This window comes from Bufo gargarizans, chromosome 7 (assembly GCF_014858855.1).
Source record: "Bufo gargarizans isolate SCDJY-AF-19 chromosome 7, ASM1485885v1, whole genome shotgun sequence".
NCBI lineage: Eukaryota > Metazoa > Chordata > Amphibia > Anura > Bufonidae > Bufo > Bufo gargarizans.
In genome coordinates this window covers 187,578,995-187,601,183 of record NC_058086.1, presented here as the reverse complement: position 1 = coordinate 187,601,183, position 22,189 = coordinate 187,578,995, and the positions used below count along the sequence as shown (strand labels likewise).

Below are 22,189 nucleotides of genomic sequence, written 5' to 3'. Positions count from 1 at the left end.
TGAGGAGCCCCGGTGCCATGTGGACCATCGCTGTGCAGAACTTTACTATAGCATATCCAGGATATACCGCCCACAGCGATCAGGACGGCGCCGGGCGGATTAGTAATATCTCACATTGGTATAGAAATATTTGGTTTTGAATGAATGGATAGATATGTGATAGATGTACAGGTGAAACTCCAAAAATTTGAAAATGAACTTTTGGACGATATATTTCAGTAATGCAAATTAGAATTTTGTGAAAAGGTTCAATATTCTGGGCTCAAAGTGTCGCACTCTAGTCCGCTAATTAACCCCTACCCCCTGAGCAAAGGGGACCTGAGATTGTGACTTTGGGGTTTCATAACCTGTAAGTCATAATCATCCAAATTATAACAAATAAAGGCTTGAAATATCTCGCTTTGCCTGTAATGAGTCTATCTAATATGTTAGTTTCACCCTTTAAGGCCTCATGCACACGACCGTTGTTGTGTTCCGTTCCGCAAAATGGGGTTCCGTTGTTCCGTGATCCGTTTTTGTTTCCGTGTGGCTTCCTTTATTTTTGGAGAATCACCAGACATGAAGGAAAGTTAAAAAAAAAAAAAAAGTCTAAGTCAAGTTTGCCATGCAAATAATCGGAAAAAAAAGGGCACGGACGCGGATGACAATCCTTGTGTGCCTCCGCGTTTTTGGAACAACGGACACGGAATGAAACAACGGTCGTGTGCATGAGGCCTAAGTTGCATTACTGGAAATAAATGAACTTTGCACGATATTCGAATTTTTCGAGTTTCACCTGTGTTGAGACAGGAAAGCATCCTGACAATTCCCCCCCCCCCCCCCGCCTCTCTATCTGTACATACTGTGTAATATTCAGATATGTCTGTCCAGTATAAGGCTACTATCACACTAGCGTTTACGTTTTTCCGGTATTCAGATCCGTCATAGGATCTCAATACCGGGTAAAAAAACCGCTTCAGTTTTATTCCCATTCATTGTCAATGGGGACAACACGTAATTGAACAAAACTGAGTGCTCCAAAATGTATTGCATTCCGTTCCCGGATCGTAGAGCGAACCGCAACATGTATTTTGCTTTCTGTCCTGGGAGGCGGAGCAAGACGGATTCGGCATGACCCCCAATGCAAGTCAAAAGGGACGGATCCGTTATCTCTGCCACAATAGAAAACTGATCCGTCCTCCATTGACTTGCATTGGGGGTCATGCCGGATCAGTCTTGGCTATGTTAAAGATAATACAACTGGATACGTTCATAACGGTAATTATCAGTAACGGACGCGTTTTTGCTGAACCCTGCCGGATCCAGTTAAGTGAGCTCATATGCTTTGAGGGTTTGGAGCTCCTGTATCTCTCCCTCTCTGCAGTCACAGATTAAGGGCTCATGCACACGACGGTATGGCTTTTTCAGTGTTTTGCGGTCCGTTTTTTACGGATCCGTTGTTTCCTTTCCGTATGCCATATACAGTAATTACATAGGAAAAATTGGGCTGGGCATAACATTTTCAATAAATGGTTCAGCAAAAACGGAACGAATACTGAAGATATACGGATGCATTTCCATATGTGTTCCCTTTTTTTTTTTTTTGCGGACCCATTGACTTGAATGGAGCCAAGCACCATAATTTGCGGACAAGAATAGGACATGTTCTATCTTTTCACGATACGGAAATACTGAAACGGAATGCACACGAAGACACTTCAGTATTTTTTGCTGAACCATTGAAATCAATGGTTTAGTATATGTACCGCATACTGAACTAAAAAAAACGGCCAGTATACTTGCTGAACGCAAAATACTCTCGTGTGCATGAGCCCTAACAGCTTCGTCGCTATGTAAAATAATAGGGAGAAGGCTGTCAATCAGTGTCCAGAGGAGCCCGCATGTCCGGAATACACCGGATGTCCCGGCAGCAGCTGCAAGCAATAAATTGTGGGTTTAGCTAGAATACGTGTATACGCTTGGAGAAATAAGACGGGACTGCCATCAGTAGTAGCATACCGCTATAATAGTATGGTATAGTAATAGTGCATAGTGGGTAGTTGCTGTTTTTTGTTAAATATTTCATATAATTTAATAGGGAGTATTTTAAAAAATAATTAAAAGGGGATTATAAAATACTAAATCGTATCAATATTACTATGGGTTGATAATTTATAAGTCATTGGCACTTAAAGGAGTTCTCCAGGCTCTTAATATTGATGACCCATCCTCAGGATAGGTAGTCTATATCAGATTGGTGGGGGTCCGACACCCGGCACCACCGCCGATCAGCTGTATGAGGAGACGGCGTGCCCCATGTGCGTGTGCTGTCTCCTGTCTCTTTTCCTGCTCGCTGATATGTCTATGGCAAGCAGGAAGAGAGGCCGGAGACCGCACACGCACGTGGCACATGCCTTCTCCTCATACAGCCGATCAGCAGGGGTACGGCCCCCCCGCCGATCTGATATTGATGCCCTATCCTGTGGATATGTCATCCATATTAAAAGCCTGGAAAACCTCCTTTAAAGGAGTATTCCCACCTGGAACATTGATGATATATCGCTAGGAAATGCCGTTAATGTCAGAAAGATGCACGTCTTACGTCTGGGACCCGCACCTACCTCCAGAACGGGACCCCTGAAGGGAACAGAGTGGCTGCACATGCACGGCCACCCTCCATTCACCGCTATGGGAGTTCTAAAACATAGCTGACCGCTGGCTCGGCTATTTCGGCGGTGAATGGAGGGTGACAACTGCAGGCTCTTCCTTTGTATTTTCAGCCACGTGTGGACATGGCCTAAAGGGGTCATTCCCATCCCATCAATCAAGTGTTATGACTGAAGCGGAAGTCGGTGTGAAGTTTAGGAAAACTTTGATTCTAAACGAATCCGAATTTACTTGCGCTTCGCGGTAACGAATCAGTTTTCCAAAAAATGGCGGCTGCGTGTGTTACAAAGTGAAAGTAAGTGTAGAGGAGACAAGCCCGGGAATGCAAGATCACCCATAATGCCGTGCAGCCAGCCAATCCGCAGGTAGCCACCCCCCTGTGATGTCACAGCTAGGCAGAGCGCTATAAACCTCTGATCCCATGTGGTCGCCGCCATTTTCCTGTGAGCTGAGCATGGGGAGAGGCGTGACAAGATGCTCATTCACTAGGGAAAGTGTTGCTGCAAACTGTTAATAGAGAGTGGAGGGAGAGCGTAGGAGACTGCTGACCTACAGACTCTGCTACAATGTATCGCAGTGCACCAATAGTCATAGCGAATTCATTCTGTTAGGCCTCTTTCACACCTGCATTATTGTCTTCCGGCATAGAGTTCCGTCGTCGGGGCTCTATGCCGGAAGAATCCTGATCAGTTTTATCCTAATGCATTCTGAATGGAGAGAAATCCGTTCAGGATGCATCAGGATGTCTTCAGTTCCGGAACGGAACGTTTTTTGGCTGGAGAAAATACCGCAGCATGCTGCGCTTTTTGCTCCGGCCAAAAATCCTGAAGACTTGCCGCAAGGCCGGACCCGGAATTAATGTCCATTGAAAGGCATTGATCCGGATCCGGCCTTAAGCTAAACGTCGTTTCGGCGCATTGCTGGATCCGACGTTTAGCTTTTTCTGAATGGTTACCATGGCTGCCGGGACGCTAAAGTCCTGGCAGCCATGGTAAAGTGTAGTGGGGAGCGGGGGAGCAGCATACTTACCGTCCGTGCGGCTCCCGGGGCGCTCCAGAGTGACGTCAGGGCGCCCCAAGCGCATGGATCCTGTGATCGCATGGACACGTCACCCATGCGCATGGGGTGCTCTGACGTCATTCTGGAGCGCCCCGGGAGCCGTACGGACTGTAAGTATACCGCTCCCCCGCTCCCCGCTCCTACTATGGCAACCAGGACTTTAATAGCGTCCTGGCTGCCATAGTAACACTGAGCGCATTTTGAAGACGGATCCGTCTTCAAATGCTTTCAGTTCACTTGCGTTTTTCCGGATCCGGCGTGTAATTCCGGCAAATGGAGTACACGACGGATCCGGACAACGCAAGTGTGAAAGAGGCCTTAGCTGTAGAGGTACTGTGCGTCAGTATTACAGGCAGGTCTAATTTATCGCCGTGTACATAACTGTGCAGTGCACCAATAGTCATAGCTAATTCATTCTGTTAGCTGTAGAGGTACTGTGCGTCAGTATTACAGGCCACTGTTACTTTTAGGCAGATTGGCCTGGGTATACCTGATTTATAGCGATTAATTAATTCGTAACAAATCAAATTTCTTATCGAACTTCGGCAAAGCTGCTGAATCGAATTTTTCAAAACTTCACTCCTCTCTAGTTATGACACTTAACTAGGATACGTCTCTGGAGGAAATATGTTTCTCCTTGTAGGGAGTCTTAGGCTACTTTCACCTATGCACTGCGATCCGGCAGAGAATACGGGAAATCGGCCGGACACTAACTGCAGTGTGCAGAGGTTTCTGTCTGGCTGATTCTCTGGATATTTGCCAGATCTCCGCCGGACCACATTATAGTTGATGGGGCCGGCGGCCATTCCGGTTGCATCCAGCAGTGCTGGATGTGGATCCAGAGAATTCTGGCAGGCTGTTCTCTGCTGGAATCCATGCCACAGATGTGAAACTAGACTTAAAGGGGTTATCCAATTTCTGAAATGGCCCCCCATGTGCCGGGCCCCACACAGGAAATATACTTACCTTGCTAAAAGCGCCGCTGCTGCTTCTCCCTGGACACGGATGAAAACCTCCAGTGTTGCCAATGGCAAGCGGGGACGACCCTCCCTAGCGTCACTCGCGATGCTAGGAAGGCTCGTACCTGCCTGCTATTGGCTGCTTCCCCTCGACACCGGAGGGAGAAGCAGCAGCGACTGTGCCGGGATCGGGAGCTGGGTAAGTATATTCCGTGTGAGGGGCAGTTTCAGAAATTGGATAACCTAGGGATGGCCTAAAATCTATATTGCGATATACTGTAATTTGAAGCATGTGCGATATAACTATATATATATATCGCAATATATTATTTTCTCATATATATATATATATATATATATATATATATATATATATATATATATATATATATATATATATATATATATATATAATTTTATTTTTATTTTTTTATTTACTATTAGCCCCCTAAGGCTTAGGCTAGAACTAATAGATCTCTATCAGGGTGAATAGGAGCTCACACTGTCCCTGCTGCCCTCTGCATAGTACACACAGCAGCAGGGAGCTTACCATGGCAGCCAGGGCTTCAGTAGCGTCCTGGCTGCCATGGTAACGGATTAGAGTCCCGCAATTACACTGCTGGGGCTACGATCAGAAGCTGCCACTGCCACCAATGGGTGAGGTGGGGGGGTCCCTGGGGCCACTGCCACCAATGATTTAATACTGTGGGGGAGGGTTGCACTGCGGGGGGAGAGGGGGGCAGGGACCGCAATTAATATAATACTGAGAAGAGGGGGAGTAGAAGGGAGGGACTGCGCCACCAATGAATATAGCCATACCTGGCCTCTATGACTGTGCGCTGCAATACGCAGCAATTAACCCCTCAGGAACTGAGGGGTTAATTGTGGCGGGTCGCAGCTTGCAGTCAGAGACTGGGTGCTGGGTATGGGATATGGCCGGCACACACAGGCTACGTTTCTATTCAGGCATTAACTATATTCATTGGTGTCAATGGAACCAGGGACTCCCAACCAGTCCAAGTTGGTACTTGCCCAGCCTTAAGCTGCATATTTTCTGCGATCTGACGAGTGCAGGTACATTCCGCTTAGAATAACCACTGTTCTCACTGGTGGCCAGCGGCAGCCACACACAGTGGGGAGAGAGGGACTCCTCCTTCTCCACTGTGCCGCCTCAGAATAACACTGTGCGGCCTCAGGATAACACTGTGCGCGCCAAGAGCGTTTATATCGTAAATCGTCTTCATCGCCCACTCCTAGGATAACCCCTTTAAATGGGTTTGCCCATTTTAGACATTGGAGGCATATCGCTATGTTATGCCCCCCAGTGTCTGATAGGTGCTGGTTCCACCTCTGGACCAAAATCCCACGGAAGTGCTTTGTAGTGCTTCCGATCTGTGCCTCCGCACTGTATCTTGAGCATTGTGGACCCATTCAAGTCAGTGGGTCTGCATTTGCATGGTGCACGCCCCGGTGCTGTTTGCGGTCCGCCATACGGCCGTGTGCAGGAGCCCTAACCAAGTGAATGAGGCCGTCCTGCAGTGCCTCAGTACAGGGCAAAGCTCGTCATTGTGCTCCTCACTGATTAGGAAGTGACAACCTATCCGAACAGTATTCAGTCTATTTCTATGATGGGGGGGAAAACCCCAAAAACACACAAAATAATTCTGTATAGTCAGATTAAGGCCTCATGCACACGACCGTTGTGTGCACCCGTGGCCGTTGTGCCGTTTTCCGTTTTTTTCTGCGGCTCCATTGACTTTCAATGGGGCCGTAGAAAACTCGGCTTGTGCACCGTTTTTACACCGCGCCCGTGACCCGTGTTTCGAGGCCGTGAAAAAAATATAACCTGTCCTATTTTTTTCACGGCCAACGGTTCACGGGCCCATTCAAGTCAATGGGTCCGTGAAAGAACACGGATGCACACAAGATTGGCATCCGTGTCCGTGATCCGTGGCCGTAGGTTGCTTTCATACAGACGGATCCGAAGATCCGTCTGCATAAAAGCTTTTTCTGATCTAAGTTTTCACTTCGTGAAAACTCATTTCCGACAGTATATTCTAACACAGAAGCGTTCCCATGGTGATGGGGACGCTTCAGGTTAGAATATACTGAAAAACTGTGTACATGACTGCCCCCTGCTGCCTGGCAGGTGCTGCCAGGCAGCAGGGGACAGACCCCCCCCCCCCCCCCCCCCTGTTTTTAACTCATTTGTGGCCAGTGCGGCCGCCCCCCCCCCCCCTCCCTCCCCTGTAGTTAACTTCTTGGTAGCCAGCCCCCCCTCCCTCCCCTGTAGTTAACTAATTGGTGTCCAGTGGGCCCCCCCTCCGTCCGCTATAGATAACTCATTGGTGTCCAGTGGGCCCCCCCTCCGTCCGCTATAGATAACTCATTGGTGGCCAGTGGGCCCCCCCTCCGTCCGCTATAGATAACTCATTGGTGTCCAGTGGGCCCCCCCTCCCTCCGCTGTAGATAACTCATTGGTGGCCAGTGGGCCCTCTCCCCTCCCACCCCCTCCTAATTAAAATCGCCCCCCTATCATTGGTGGCAGTGGTGAGTACCGATCGGAGTCCCAGTGTAATCGCTGGGGCTCCGATCGGTAACCATGGCAACCGGGACGCTACTGCAGTCCCGGTTGCCATGGTAGCTTAGCAATTTGTAGAAGCTTTATACTTACCTGAAGAGCAGCGATGTCTGTGACCGGCCGGGAGCTCCTCCTACTGGTAAGTGACAGGTCTGCGCTATAAGCAATGCGCCGCACAGACCTTTCACTTACCAGTAGGAGGAGCTCCCGGCCGGTCACAGACATCGCAGCTCTTCAGGTAAGTATGAAGCTTCTACAAATTGCTAAGCTACCATGGCAACCGGGACTGCAGTAGCGTCCCGGTTGCCATGGTTACCGATCGGAGCCCCAGCGATTACACTGGGACTCCGATCGGTACTCACCACTGCCACCAATGATAGGGGGGCGATTTTAATTAGGAGGGGAGAGGGCCCACTGGCCACCAACGAGTTATCTACAGCGGAGGGAGGGGGGGCCCACTGGACACCAATGAGTTATCTATAGCGGACGGAGGGGGGGCCCACTGGACACCAATGAGTTATCTATAGCGGACGGAGGGGGGGCCCACTGGACACCAATGAGTTATCTATAGCGGACGGAGGGGGGGCCCACTGGACACCAATGAGTTATCTATAGCGGACGGAGGGGGGGCCCACTGGACACCAATGAGTTATCTATAGCGGACGGAGGGGGGGCCCACTGGACACCAATGAGTTATCTATAGCGGACGGAGGGGGGGCCCACTGGACACCAATGAGTTATCTATAGCGGACGGAGGGGGGGCCCACTGGACACCAATGAGTTATCTATAGCGGACGGAGGGGGGGCCCACTGGACACCAATGAGTTATCTATAGCGGACGGAGGGGGGGCCCACTGGCCACCAACGAGTTAACTATAGCGGACGGAGGGGGGGCCCACTGGACACCAATGAGTTTACTACAGGGGAGGGAGGGGGGGGGGGGCGGCCGCACTGGCCACCAATGAGTTAAAAACGGGGGGGGGGGGGGGGTCTGCCCCCTGCTGCCTGGCAGCACCTGCCAGGCAGCAGGGGGCAGTCATGTACACAGTTTTTCAGTATATTCTAACCTGAAGCGTCCCCATCACCATGGGAACGCCTCTGTGTTAGAATATACTGTCGGATCTGATTTTCACGATGTAGCTCATATCCGACAGTATATTCTAACATAGAGGCGTTCCCATGGTGATGGGGACGCTTCAAGTTAAAATATACCATCGGATTGGAGAAAACTCCAATCCGATGGTATAAAAGAACTCCAGACTTTACATTGAAAGTCAATGGGGACGGATCCGTTTGAAATGGCACCATATTGTGTCAACTTCAAACGGATCCGTCCCCATTGACTTGCATTGTAATTCAGGACGGATCCGTTTGGCTCCGCACGGCCAGGCGGACACCAAAACGACTTTTTTTTCATGTCCGTGGATCCTCCAAAAATCAAGGAAGACCCACGGACGAAAAAACGGTCACGGATCACGGACCCACGGACCCAGTTTTTGCGGGCCGTGAAAAAAAACTGTCGTGTGCATGAGGCCTCAGACAGGACAAATCCTGAGAGTCTGGCAGCCGATGCATCTAGAGACTCACAGGTGCTTAAATTTCGGTCCTTTTACCATCTAAGGTCTCATGTACGCGAACGTGTGCGGCCCGTGTCAGTGCTGCGGACTGCAAATAGCAGTCCACAATGCACGGGTGCTGGCCGTGTGCGCACTGTTAACAGGTGCGGACCCATGCACTTGAATGGGTCTGCTATCTGCAAAGTTCAGTCCGCACGGGAAAAACATGTTGTTGTTGTTTTTTTTTGCGGTGTGGAGGCACAGACTGAAATCTCACAGAAGCACTTTGTAGTGCTTCCGTGGCCTTCAAATCTGTGCCTCCGCTCCGTATCTTGCGGATTGCCGACCCATTCAATTGATCCGTGATGCTGAGCGCACGCGGCCTGTGCTCGTATATTGCGGACCGCACATGTTCCTGTACATGAGCCATTAATGTCTGGCTGCTATCTCACTGGCTCCTGGAGCGGTCCATCTGACTACTGGTTTTTATACCAGTGCAGGGTGAAGACCTGACCTGCCCTAGTCTTGGCATCAGATGTGTTTGTTCTGTATATCTCTGTGTATCTTGTTAGCATTAGTCCTAATATTTGCTTTGGTTCAGTCCTGGATGTTTTTTATGCTGATAATTCTGTCGTAAACATTCAGATTTCATTTGTTTATTTCTCCTTCTTGCATGAAACCAGATGTAATCTCCATTGTCTCGAACTCTCTGGGTCATTGCTTTACAGTGACACACTGCTCATACTCTCTTGTATGACACGGAGATCACATGCTTACATAGTAAGCCCGGAGACGGTGTTGTCAGGTCATAGGTTTATTGCTCTAGCCCTAGATGGGAAAGATGTTGTGAAACAGACCTGGTAATCTCTTTGTATTTTCTTACGCTTTAGTTTCTTATGGGCCAAGGTAAGCAATGGAGAAGATGGTGCAAGAACTGGGAAAAACTCTCAAGACCGAGAACCACCTATTGGAAGTGCCCCCTATGCCTGAAGATCTGACTTTCCAAGAAGCCTTGGGATTTGACAGCGTAATATAACCATCCGTAGACAGCGCCCTGCCTGAGCTGCTTCCAAGGCATCGCACTGGTCCAGCCAGAACCCTGCTCTATACTGATGAGGAGCAAGCCCCCGGACTATGCTGTCTACAGATGGATATCTGTCCTGGTTATATTGCTTGTTGGAAAGTCTGATCTTGACCGATAGGAGGCACTTCCAATAGGTGGCGCTGGCGAGACTATTCTCTTTCTTGGAAGATACTACTTTGCATATTCGTTTCCTATGGAGCATTGTCAGTAAGTCCCCATGTCATGGAGCACTTCAAGTCTCCATAAAGGACCGGTCTCTTTAAGGGAGTATTCCGGTTGTTAGATGTTATCCCTGATCCACAGAATAGGGAATAACTATTAGATTGGTGGGGATCCTGCTGCTGGGACCCCCACTGATCATGAGACTGAACATAGTGGTCGGGCATGCGTGCTGCCGAGAGATACTTGGAATTCCCATAGAAATAAATTTAGCTGCCATGCGCATGTGCCACTGGCCATGCCGTTCATTTCAGGGGGGCTGCAGGAGGTACAGGGCCCCCATTCTCGTGATCAGTGGGGGTCCCAGCAGTAGGACCCCCACCGATCTAATAGTTATCCCCTATCCTGGGGATCAGGAATAACTTCTAACAACCGGAATACCCCTTTAAGAAGATCCAGCACCCTGCCTAGGCTGGAAAAACTCTGTAAGGCCTCATGCCATGCACACGACTGTAGTTTGCATCTGTGTCCAATACAGATTGCACACGGACCCATTCATTTCTACGGGTCTGTAAAAAATACTGAGAGCAGACAGATATCACCTGTGTGCTGTCTGCATCCGTATGCCCGTGCTGCAAATTATAGAACGTGTCCTATTCTTGTCTGTATTGCAAGTATAGTCATTTCTAGTGATGGGAGTGAGAAAAATGCGTATTGCACACAGTAGATATCTGCATTTTCACGAATCCACGGTTTGCGGACTGCAATTCGAACACCGTTGTATGCATAAGACCTAATTGGAATACCTTTTTTGCCTCCTGCACATGACCACATCCATTTTGCAGTCTGGAAATTGCAGACCCACAATACGGATGAGGCATGTGTGCATCCCGCACTTTTCGCTGGCCCAATTGTAGAAATGCCTATTCTTGTCCTCAAAATGGACGACACGGATGACATCCGTGTGCTGTTCAAATCTTTTCCGGCCCCATATAAATCAACGGGTCAGCATTTGATCCGCAAAAAAAATAAAAATTTGATTGGATGCGGTCCGCAAATATGGTCGTGTGTATGAGGCCTAAGGGTGCTGGTGTGGCTCAGCAATTACTGGGTGTAAGGGCTCATGCTGTGCGGGGCCGGTGCTGCGGACCACAAATTGCTGTCCGCAATGCATGGGCACCGACCGTGGGGCAGCCGCATGCAGATCGTGGACCCATTCACTTGATTGGGGTCTGCGATCTGCATCAGATGGTCTGCACCACAAAAAAGTAGTGCATGCACTACTTTTTTGCAGTGCGGAGGCACGGACAGTGCTTCCATGGGCTTCAGATCCGTGCCTCCGTTCTGCACCGCACCAAATCTCCCGGATTGCAGACCCATTCCAGTGAATGCGTCCGCCATCCGTGATGCGGGGTGCACACGGTCAGTGCCTGTATATGCGGGCAGCAATACAGCCACGGCCGGGCAATGGCCGTGTGCATAAGCTCTTACCTGCGCCATCAAAACCCCAGAATATTATCAGGAGCCTTATCTTTCTGAACAACCATAGAACTCGGTTAGCATTTGTCGTATCTGATCTTCTGGTACATTGTGATTCCCTGATGTGATGGGCCCATCTGCTGATGAATACTGCAAAGACTCAGCCTTGTTGCCTGTTTCCCCCCCCCCCCCCCCCTTCAGGCCCCATAGAAATGAATAGGTCCGCATGTGATCTGCAGAAAATACAGACTGGATGCTGACCACAGCTGCTGTCATGTGCATGAGGTCTAATGGAACAACCTGTTTTGCAAGTTTAGTATTTTCTTTCCATTTGCATGAGGCATCTCATAAGGACGTTGTACCCACTACTACTGCATCAGAATGTTCTGTAAGTATCCGGGAGGAAATATACGTAGTTTATAATTTATGGGTCAGTAATAAGAAGAATATTACACTACGGTTTTATGTAGTAGCTTAGTTACAAAAGCTCCAACTTTTCTAAAACTTTTTCATGCAGTTAAAGGGGTATTCCGGTTACTTTGTACCTATTCACAGGATAGTGGATAACTATTAGATCCTACCGCTGGGACTCCCACCGATCACAAGAACGGGAGCACCGTACCCGCTGCAAGTCCCTCCTGAAAAAAAAGGAGGGTCCGGTCGTGCATGAGTGCGGCTGCTCCATTCACTTCTATGAAATTTCGAGATAGCCGAGCACCGTAGGACACCCACCGATCTAATAGTTATCCTCTATCCTGTGAACCGGAGTGCCCCTTTAACTGCATGGAACTGTTTTAGAAAATCTGGAAAGGGGTATTCCCATTTTGGACATGTATGGGCTATCTACAGCAAATGCTTGATAGGTGAAGGTCTAACCCCTGGGACCCCCACCTCAACTGACCACGTGAGAGTGAGCACAGATGCATAAAACTGTCGCTTTGTTAAAGTGGCTCCCATCCCCAATGTGGGCACTCATGGTAGCTGCAGTATTATGGAGGCACTGTGCCTGACCATGTTTGATTGTCCTTGGTAATATTATGGTGGTCAATGCCTGATATAACGATGTGTTATGGGGGTACTAGCTGTGTTTTTTTTTTGTTTTTTTACTCTCATGCAAACTCTGTCAACCATTAGAACTTAATATTGGAAAATAAAATGTTTTTTGGATGAAGGGCACGCTTTGCTTCTGTACACCCACATATGTGGCTCCAGATGACTCCCTGAAGAGCTCTATAATAGACTTAGCCATGGCACACTGCGTACACTGAAAACCGTTTTATTTCCACTTGCTTGACTTTATATTATCTGAATTATATGGTGTGTTGATTTGCACACCATAGGCTTACATTAAAGAAGCACTCTTCTTGTCCGGTGGTCCTGAACAGGTAAATAGCGGTGCCATTAATTTTCTCGCTTTATCAGCCTCCATTCCTTTCCCCCTTCGCTCTTCACTCTGACTCTGTCTCTATATACATTCCTCTGAGGGTCGTACTTCACTGATAATCCGGCTGGGAGTCCTGATGGGACACCTGTTCAGTAGCCTGGAAGCAAGTATTTAGGTTTTCTGCGGTGCCCCCCACAGGAGACATAAGGTAGTCCAGGATGCCCATGGAGATCAATGGCCTGTCTGTGTAATGTACAGATGAATGGGGTCGTCGGGAGATGCTTTCAATTCCAGGTTATCTAGAGGAGTCTTGAAAAGGGGATTATTAAATTATTAGTTATTATTCCCATAGCTGGGATCGGAATAACCGTGTATGCCCGGCTGTGGTATGCTTTTTCTGTACCTCTCATTGAGGTGAATGGGAGCGTTGTGCGGCGAGATACGCTGTTTCCATGACTTGCATTCACTTCTAAGGGGGTTACAGAAACTGGGTACCTCAGCCCGCTAAACTTCATAACTCCAAACACTGGTGACCGCGGCATACGAGGGCTATTCCAATGCCACCCATGTCCCTATAAGGGCTTATGCACACAACCGTATTTTCTTTCCGTGTCTGTTCGTGTTTTTTGGCAGATCATACGCAGAACTATTCACTTCAATGAGTTAGCAAAAAAAGCGGAAATTACTCCGTGTGCATTTATTTCTATGGGAGTGCCGAAAATTGCGGAGCTGTGGCTTATGTATTTCTGCCAGTTCCATTGCAGTGACTGGAGCTGTGGCCTCGCTTGCACGGTGCGCTTTCCATTCATTTCTATGGGACTTCCCGAAAAATAGCTAAGCAAGCCGCTCTACTATTTTTGGTTCTCCCATAGAAATGAATGGACGGCGGCTGTGTATGCGCAGTACACTCTACTGAACTATGGGTGCTCTGTTCTAGAGATATCTGATTTGCTGGCCTATTCTAGCGATGTGCACCAATGTTGTAGGTGAGACAACTCCTTTAAACCTGTCATGTTCAGGTGTGGGAGGGAAACACCACACCGAACATAGGAGAGAAAGGGGTGAGGGAATAACACCTGGAAACTAGGGAAAGGCGATGGACACCTCCTAGTAAAACTCTAATAAAAGTCCTGACCAACTACCAGTATGAACAGACCCCATAGGTAGGTGAGTTCATACACTGGAATACCTAGTGTCCTAACTCGCCCTATAGGACCCTGGTACTAATGTCGGGACTGAGACCTCCTGTTCCTCCAAAAGGAAGGACGAACAGGAGTCTCCCTCAGGCCTTAATACAAATGGCAGGGAAATGCAACACACAAAATAACCCAAACAAAATACAAAAGGGAAAGAAAACACTTAACTTCAAGTGGCTATGGCAGCACCAGGAACTCAGCTGAGATCCAAACACTAACAATCCACAACTCCAACAGAAGCTATAAACCGCATAGCATAGAGGGAGAAACAACAATAAGGAGAGAAGGTTAAATGACTATAATAGCCACACCTGGGGAAAGAAGGTGCGGCAAGCACCAGAAACAGACATCATTTGATCCAAATGGAAAACCGGTCAGATCAAACCACGTGTTGCCAGTCTCACCGATCTCCTGTCGCGGGAAAGTCCGTGACAAAACCTCTTGCCTAAAGCATAAAAAGGATTCCTCATATGTTAAGAGGTTATCCCACAAAAAGTATTTATCACCTTTTCCCACTGTACATGATAAATATCAGATTGTGGTGGGGTTGGAACATTGAAACCTGAGAATGGGGGGTCCCCTCTGAGCACAGCACTGTTTATGTCCACCCCATAGAAGTGAATAGAGTGAAATGTGGACAACTAGTGCATTTAGAGAGGGGACATCTTGTTCTCGAGAGGTTGGACCACTCAGGAACCAATATACAGGTGCATCTTAATAAATTAGAATATCATTGAAAAATGTATTTCCGTAAATGAATTCAAAAACTGAAAATCATATATTCTATAGATTGATTATTCACGGAATGATCTATTTGAAGCGTTCTTCCTTTTTAATGTTCATGATTATGGCTTACCGCGAATGAAAACCCAAAAATCAGTATTAGAATATCGTGAAAAAGTTCAATATTGTAGACTCGTGGTATCACACTCTAATCAGCGAATAAACACAAAACACCTGCAAAGGTTTCCTAAACCTTTAAATGGCCCCTAAGTCTGGTTCACTAGGCTACACAATCATGGGGGAGACCGCGGACTTGACAGTTGTCCAGAAGACAGTCATTGACACCCTCCACAAGGAGAGAATGCCACAAAAGTTAGTCGAAGAAAAGTGTGGTAGAAAAAGGTGCACAAGCAACAGGGAGTGCTCCAAGGCTAGAAGTTGCGTAAAAGCTTTTAAATGGTCCCTCAGTCTGGTTGACTAGGCTACACAATCATGGGGAAGACCGCGGACTTGGCAGTTGTCCAGAAGGCACTCATTGACACCCTCCACAAGGAGGGTAAGTTACAAAAGTTGTGTAAGAAAAGTGTGGTAGAAAAAGGTTCACAAGCAACAGGGAGTGCTCCAAGAACAGAAGTTGCCTACAAACAGAGGTCATATCATTTCAGTCTTCAAACATTGGCATATGTGAGCTCCAGGCACATATGTTGAATTTATCCATAGTTGGAATCATCCTTTGGAGTTATAGGTTGAGAAATTGTCCTGATTTACACTTCCGACGGAAGGCAATAACAAAGTGTAAACCAAGCCTTAGCTGTCTTTTGACATAGAGGACCCCCCCCCACTGATCCCTCGAATAAAGGGGTCCTGTCCTTTGGGCCTCATGCACACGACAGTATTTTTTTCACGGTCCGCAAAAACGGGGTCCGTGATCCGTGACAGTTTTTTAGTCCGTGGGTCTTCCTTAATTTTTGGAGGATCCACGGACATGAAGAAAAAGTCGTTTTGGTGTCCGCCTGGCCGTGCGGAGCCAAACGGATCCGTCCTGAATTACAATGCAAGTCAAGACTTTTAATGTAAAGTCAGGATTCCCTTTTATACCATCGGATCGGAGTTTTCTCCAATCCGATGGTATATTTTAACTTGAAGCGTCCCCATCACCGTGGGAACGCCTCTGTTAGAATATACTGTCGGATATGAGTTAGATCGTTAAACTCAGATCCGACAGTATATTCTAACACAGAGGCGTTCCCATGGTGATGGGGACGCTTCAGGTTAGAATATACAAAAAAACTGTGTACATGACTGCCCCCTGCTCATTGGTGGCCAGTGCGGCCGCCCCCCCCCTCTAGTTGACTCATTTCTGGCCAGTGGGCCCCCCCCCCCTCCGTCCCCTGTAGATAACTCTTTGGTAGCCAGCCCCCCCTCCCTCCCCTGTAGTTAACTCGTTGGTGGCCAGTGGGCCCTCTCTCCCCCCCCCCCCCCCCCCCTATCATTGGTGGCAGCGGAGAGTACCGATCGGAGTCCCAGTTTAATCGCTGGGGCTCCGATCGGTAACCATGGCAACCGGGACGCTACTGCAGTCCCGGTTGCCATGGTTACTTAGCAATTTGTAGAAGCATCATACTTACCTGCGAGCAGCGATGTCTGTGTCCGGCCGGGAGCTCCTCCTACTGGTAAGTGACAGATCATTAGGCAATGCGCCGCACAGACCTGACACTTACCAGTAGGAGGAGCTCCTGGCCGGACACAGACATCACAGCTCGCAGGTAGGTATAATGCTTCTACAAATTGCTAAGTAACCATGGCAACCGGGACTGCAGTAGCGTCCCGGTTGCCATGGTTACCGATCGGAGCCCCAGCGATTAAACTGGGACTCCGATCGGTACACTCCGCTGCCACCAATGATAGGGGGGGAGATTTTAATTAGGAGGGGGGAGGGAGGGGAGAGGGCCCACTGGCCACCAACGAGTTAACTAGAGGGGAGGGAGGGGGGGCCCACTGGCTACAGCAGGGGGCAGTCATGTACACAGTTCTTTTAGTATATTCTAACCTGAAGCGTCCCCATCACTATGGGAACGCCTCTGTGTTAGAATATACTGTTGGATCTGAGTTTTCACAAAGTGAAAACTCAGCTCTGAAAAAGCTTTTATGCAGACGGATCCGTCTGTATGAAAGTAACCTACGGCCACGGATCACTGACACGGATGCCAATCTTGTGTGCATCCGTGTTTTCACGGACCCATTGACTTGAATGGGTCCGTGAACCGTTGTCCGTCCCAAAAAATAGGACAGGTCCTATTTTTTTTTTTTTGACGAACAGGATACACGGATCACGGTCTCGGCTGCAAAACGGTGCATTTTCCGATTTTAATTTATTTATATTTTTTTTTCTTTCTCCCACGTTCCCATTGAAAGTCAATGGGTCAGCGAAAAAAACCTGAAAACGGCCACGGATGCACACAACGGTCGTGTGCATGAGGCCTTAACCATACAACCCATCTAAGAAGTGTCAGTAAAGTTTAATCTCCCCTGGTTAATCCCATACGCTGGTAGCGCTGACATTCCTAACTGGCCACTTGTTTAATTCAACATCTTAATTACCTTTTCCAAGTCACATACCGATCATTCTTCCTTACCCCATCGAGAACATGAAAAGTAAACTTGAAGTTTCTGCCGGAAGCATATTAGACTTTTAGGTGTGGTCGGGAGCTGTTTATGTCCCTGTGAGAGCAGATTACATAGTTGATACGGTGCAAAAAAGACATAAGTCCATCAAGTTCAACCAAGGATCAGATAAAATGCTTATCAAAACTGCAACATGTTGACGTGAACGGCTGATGTTCACCTTAACCTAAAAATTCTTGTAGTGGTGATGAAATGTAGTAAAGTAACAGTTGTCACAACGAACGTAGTACAGAAAGTCACCTGAGTGATAGTCAAGAAAGACAATCTAAGGCCTCGTCCAATATCAGTTTTTCACTGACGTGTGCTGTCCGCATTTTCCACGGACAGCACACGTACCCATTGATTTAAACGTCTGTTCATATATCAGTATTTGTATTACGGACCGTGGGTCAGTAAAAAAAATCTCGGCGACCTGCACTACTTTCATCCATGATGCAGACCAAGCACGCCCATAAAAAGCTTATGGGTCTGTGAAAATTACGGACGCACCACATCTGCGGTGTGTCCATTTTTCACTGAAGGCTGAGAGGAGATTCTTTAGAAATTAATTTTCAGCTGAGCAACGTCGGTGAATTAGGGATGACACACGAATAGTAAAAACGGACCAACCCCAGATCGTTCACAGATGAAACACGTGCTTTTTTTTTTTTTTTTTTTTCATGGGCGTTTCACTGACACGGAAATGTGGACAAGGCCTAAGGGCTCATGCACGCAGCCATAGCAATTTTTGCGGTCCGCAAATTGTGGATCTGCAAAACGCAGATACCAGGCGTGTGTGTGTGTGTTCCGCATTTTGTGGAACGGAACCTCCTGCCCCCTATAAAACAGTCCTGTCAGGTCGTGGAACGGGCCTACGGATGCGGACAGCACATGGTGTGCTTTCCGCATATTTTGCGGCCTCATTGAAGTAATTGGGTGTGCATCCGACCCGCAAAATATGCGGATCGGATGCGGACCAGAAATATGTTTGTGTGCATGAGCCCTAAGGGTAACCGCACACTATGTCGATTATGGGCAGATTTTCAGGCGGGAAAAACGCAGCGTAATACAGTACCAGCAAAGTGAATGAATGAGATTTGACACATCTCATGTACACTGAGCGCATCTTTTACGCGTGGAAATTGACTAGTCGTGCAGATTTTAAAATCTGCAGCACGTCAATTGTTTGTGCGATTCTGCTCCTTGGGTATAGTGGTTTTCCCCATAGACTTCAAATGGGGTTGTTGACATAAACCGAAAATGCACGAAAGGAAATTGCTGTTGTATAAATCCGCAACGGGTGTAGGTAGCCCACTGCACGGGTGGCCATGCACAGTCCGTAGCTGTCAGGCTTTGCTGGCTGCTACCTTTTCTGACTCCCTCATACACGTCAATTTGGGGGGAGAGAAAAGAAAGCCACTATCGGACGTTTTTGGCAGCAGCTTATCTACTGGGAGAACAAAAAGAGAGGGCAAAAGAATCCAGTTCGCCAGGGAGAGAAGTCACGAGCGCCATATCGGGTTGTCGGCTACCCCCCCCCCCCCCCCCTACATTCGCCTCCTGTGTTGGTTGTTGTGCACATAAATCACAGTCGGGCGTCTGATCACTGAGCAGCTGCCGGGTGACTTTCAGGGACTTCTTATTTGGGAAGTGGAACATCTGGAGAGCCGTGTGTTCTCTGTCCGTGATGTCATCTTCTGATCATCAATGATGGATACAACCATTCCAACAATGTGCGCTTATTGTGCACAACATTTCATGGCAGCTGAAGTCGCGTGATGTCATTCTCCGCACGCCTGCATCGGGGAGCGCGATGTACTGTAGGTGACCAATGCAAGAGCTGCCAGAGATTACAGTGCAAGTCCACAAGGAGATGCGCAGCATTTCATATTTGTTTGACTGTTGCTCAACAATAAGAGACTTTAAAAGGGTTATTCCATAATTGATGTAAAAAAAAAATGAAGATCAGACATCCTATAGTATAGTACATGACAATCTCTCGACCCAGCCCTGTACCCCACATGGATCCAGAGGTCATTCATTGCTCCATTTGCTCTGCTAGCTTTTCTTTAGGCAGGCAGCTCACATGACATGTCCTTTCTGCTGCAGCGCTCTCCCTATCACAGCTCAGTGGTGTGTCCTTTCTGCTGCAGCTCTCTCTATTACAGCCAGGGGGTGTCCTTTCTGCTGCAGCTCTCTATTACAGCCAGGGGGGTGTCCTTTCTGCTGCAGCTCTCTCTATTACAGCCAGGGGGTGTCCTTTCTGCTGCAGCTCTCTCCCTATCACAGCTCAGGAAGTGTCCTTTCTACCTCAGCTCTCTCCCTTTGGCCTCATGCACATGATCGTGCCGTTTATTTTTATTTTTTTGCAGTCCGCAAACTGCGGATCCGCAAAAAACGGAAGCCGCCCGTGTTGCCTACCGCAATTTGCGGAACGGAACGGGAACCGGCAATATAAATGCCTATTCTTGTCCGCAAAGCACGGACAAGAATAAGGCATGTTATATATTTTTTTTTGCGGGGCCGCGGATGCGGACAGCCCACGGAGTGCGGTCCTAAAACGGCGGCTCGGATGCGGTCCCAAACAACTGTCGTGTGCATGAGGCCTTTGGCTGAGGGGACATGTCCTTTCTGCTGCCGCTGTCCCCCAGTAACTTTCACAGCTTCTAACAGTAGATGTGGCAGTTGAAGAATGGAATTGAGCATGTGTGACCAGATGGAAGTGCACTTTACTATACAGATTAAACACCAGGGAGCGCCATTATAAAGAATGTACAAAAGTTACTAGTTTATCATTCTGCAATATATTAAAATGTCATAGCGGTGCTATCCCTTTAAGTGTGTGTGTGTGTGTATATATATTTAGACACTTAGGGCTGCACCTTTTTGTAGCATTCATTTTCTTAAAGGGCTTCTGTCACCCCACTAAACCGTTTTTTGTTTACTTATAATCCCTATACTGCGATTTATGCCTACATAATCCAATTATTCATTTTGGTCCAGTAGATTTTGTTTAAAACGTGCTTTTAAAATATGCAAATTACCTTGCTACCAGCAAGTAGGGCGGCTATTTGCTGGTAGCAGCCGCATCCTCCGATCCTAAAGACGCCCCCTCCGCATGTTGATTGACAGGGCCAGGGAACGGGATCGTCCTCTGCTGGCCCTGTCTGCTATCAAGCTCTCGCGCCTGCGCCGTAACAGTATTCAGTCGGCGCAGGCGCACTGAGAGGCGGCCGAGCGAGCGGCCGCCTTTCAGTGCGCCTGCGCCGATTTGAAGACAGGTACGGTGCAGGCGCGAGATTTTGAATGCAAACAGGGCTAGCAGAGGACGATCCCGTTCCCTGGCCCTGTCAATCACAATGCGGAGGGGGCGTCTTTAGGATCGGAGGATGCGGCTGCTACCAGCAAGTAGCCGCCCTACTTGCTGGTAGCAAGGTAATTTGCATATTTTAAAAGCACGTTTTAAACAAAATCTACTGGACCAAAATGAATAATTGGATTATGTAGGCATAAATCGCAGTATAGGGATTATAAGTAAACAAAAAACGGTTTAGTGGGGTGACAGAAGCCCTTTAACCCCTTAGGGACCCATGACGTACCGGTACGGCATGTTTCCCGAGTCCTTAAGGACCCATGACGTACCGGTACGTCATGAGTTTAAATTGAGATTGTGGCGCCCCAGGGGTTAATCCGCACAGGATGCCGGCTGAAATCATTCAGCCGGCATCCTGTCACAACGCCTGGGGGGGTCATGTGACCCCCCCGTATCGGCGATCGCAGCAAACCGCAGGTCAATTCAGACCTGCGGTTTGTTGCTATTTCTGCTGTTTCTGATCGCCGCGGTCAGGGACTTTAGTGTGGCACAAATCTATAGTGATCACCCCCCCTGCACCCCTGCATGATTTTAGCCTGGTGGGAGGTGCAGGGGGGGTCTTGCGGGAGGCGGGCGGTGCGGCAGGCGGGATCGCGATCCCCCGCCCGCCTCCCGCCGAATAATCGTTGGCTTCTAGTGGGTATACCAGGGTGCCAGCACATTGCTGGCACCCTGGTATAAACGGCTGACATCTGTGAATGGATGTCAGCCGTTTAACCCTTTCCATACAGCGGTCCGTACGGACCGCTGTATGGAAAGAGTTAACAGTAAGATGCGGCTCCCTCCCTCTCCCATCGGGGGGCTGCTGTGCCTTTGCAGCCCCCCGATGGGAGAGGGAGAGAGCCCCCAGACAGCCCCCCCGAAGCCCCAGTCCTTACCCTTCCCCGTCTGCGAAGTTGTGGCAGACGGGGAAGGTTCCCATGGCAACAGGACGCCTGCTCAGGCGTCCTGCTGTCCATGGTGCTGAACAGATCTGTGCTGAAAGCATAGATCTGTTCAGTGTAAGTAAAATACAGTACAGAAACATATATAGGTTTTGTACTGTATTATGCAGACACCAGACCCACTGGATCTTCAAGAACCAAGTGGGTCTGGGTCAAAAAAAAAAGTAAAAAAAAGTGAAAATCAAAAAACACATTTATCACTAATTAAAAATGAAAAAAATAAAATTCCCTACACATGTTTGGTATCGCCGCGTCCGTAACGACCTGATCTATAAAACGGTCATGTTACTTTCCCCGCACGGTGAACGCCATAAAAATAAAAAAATAAAAACTATGAGAAAATTAAAATTTTGCCCACCTTACTTCCCAAAAAAGGTAATAA

The 22,189-nt window shown here is 48.2% G+C and overlaps 1 protein-coding gene across 1 annotated transcript in view; it reads left to right on the top strand.

Moving 5' to 3' along the window:
• FAM107A (family with sequence similarity 107 member A) overlaps window positions 1–22,189 on the top strand; it is a 57,050-nt gene that overhangs the window by 1,046 nt on the left and 33,815 nt on the right. The gene's annotated exons all lie outside the window — the stretch shown is intronic.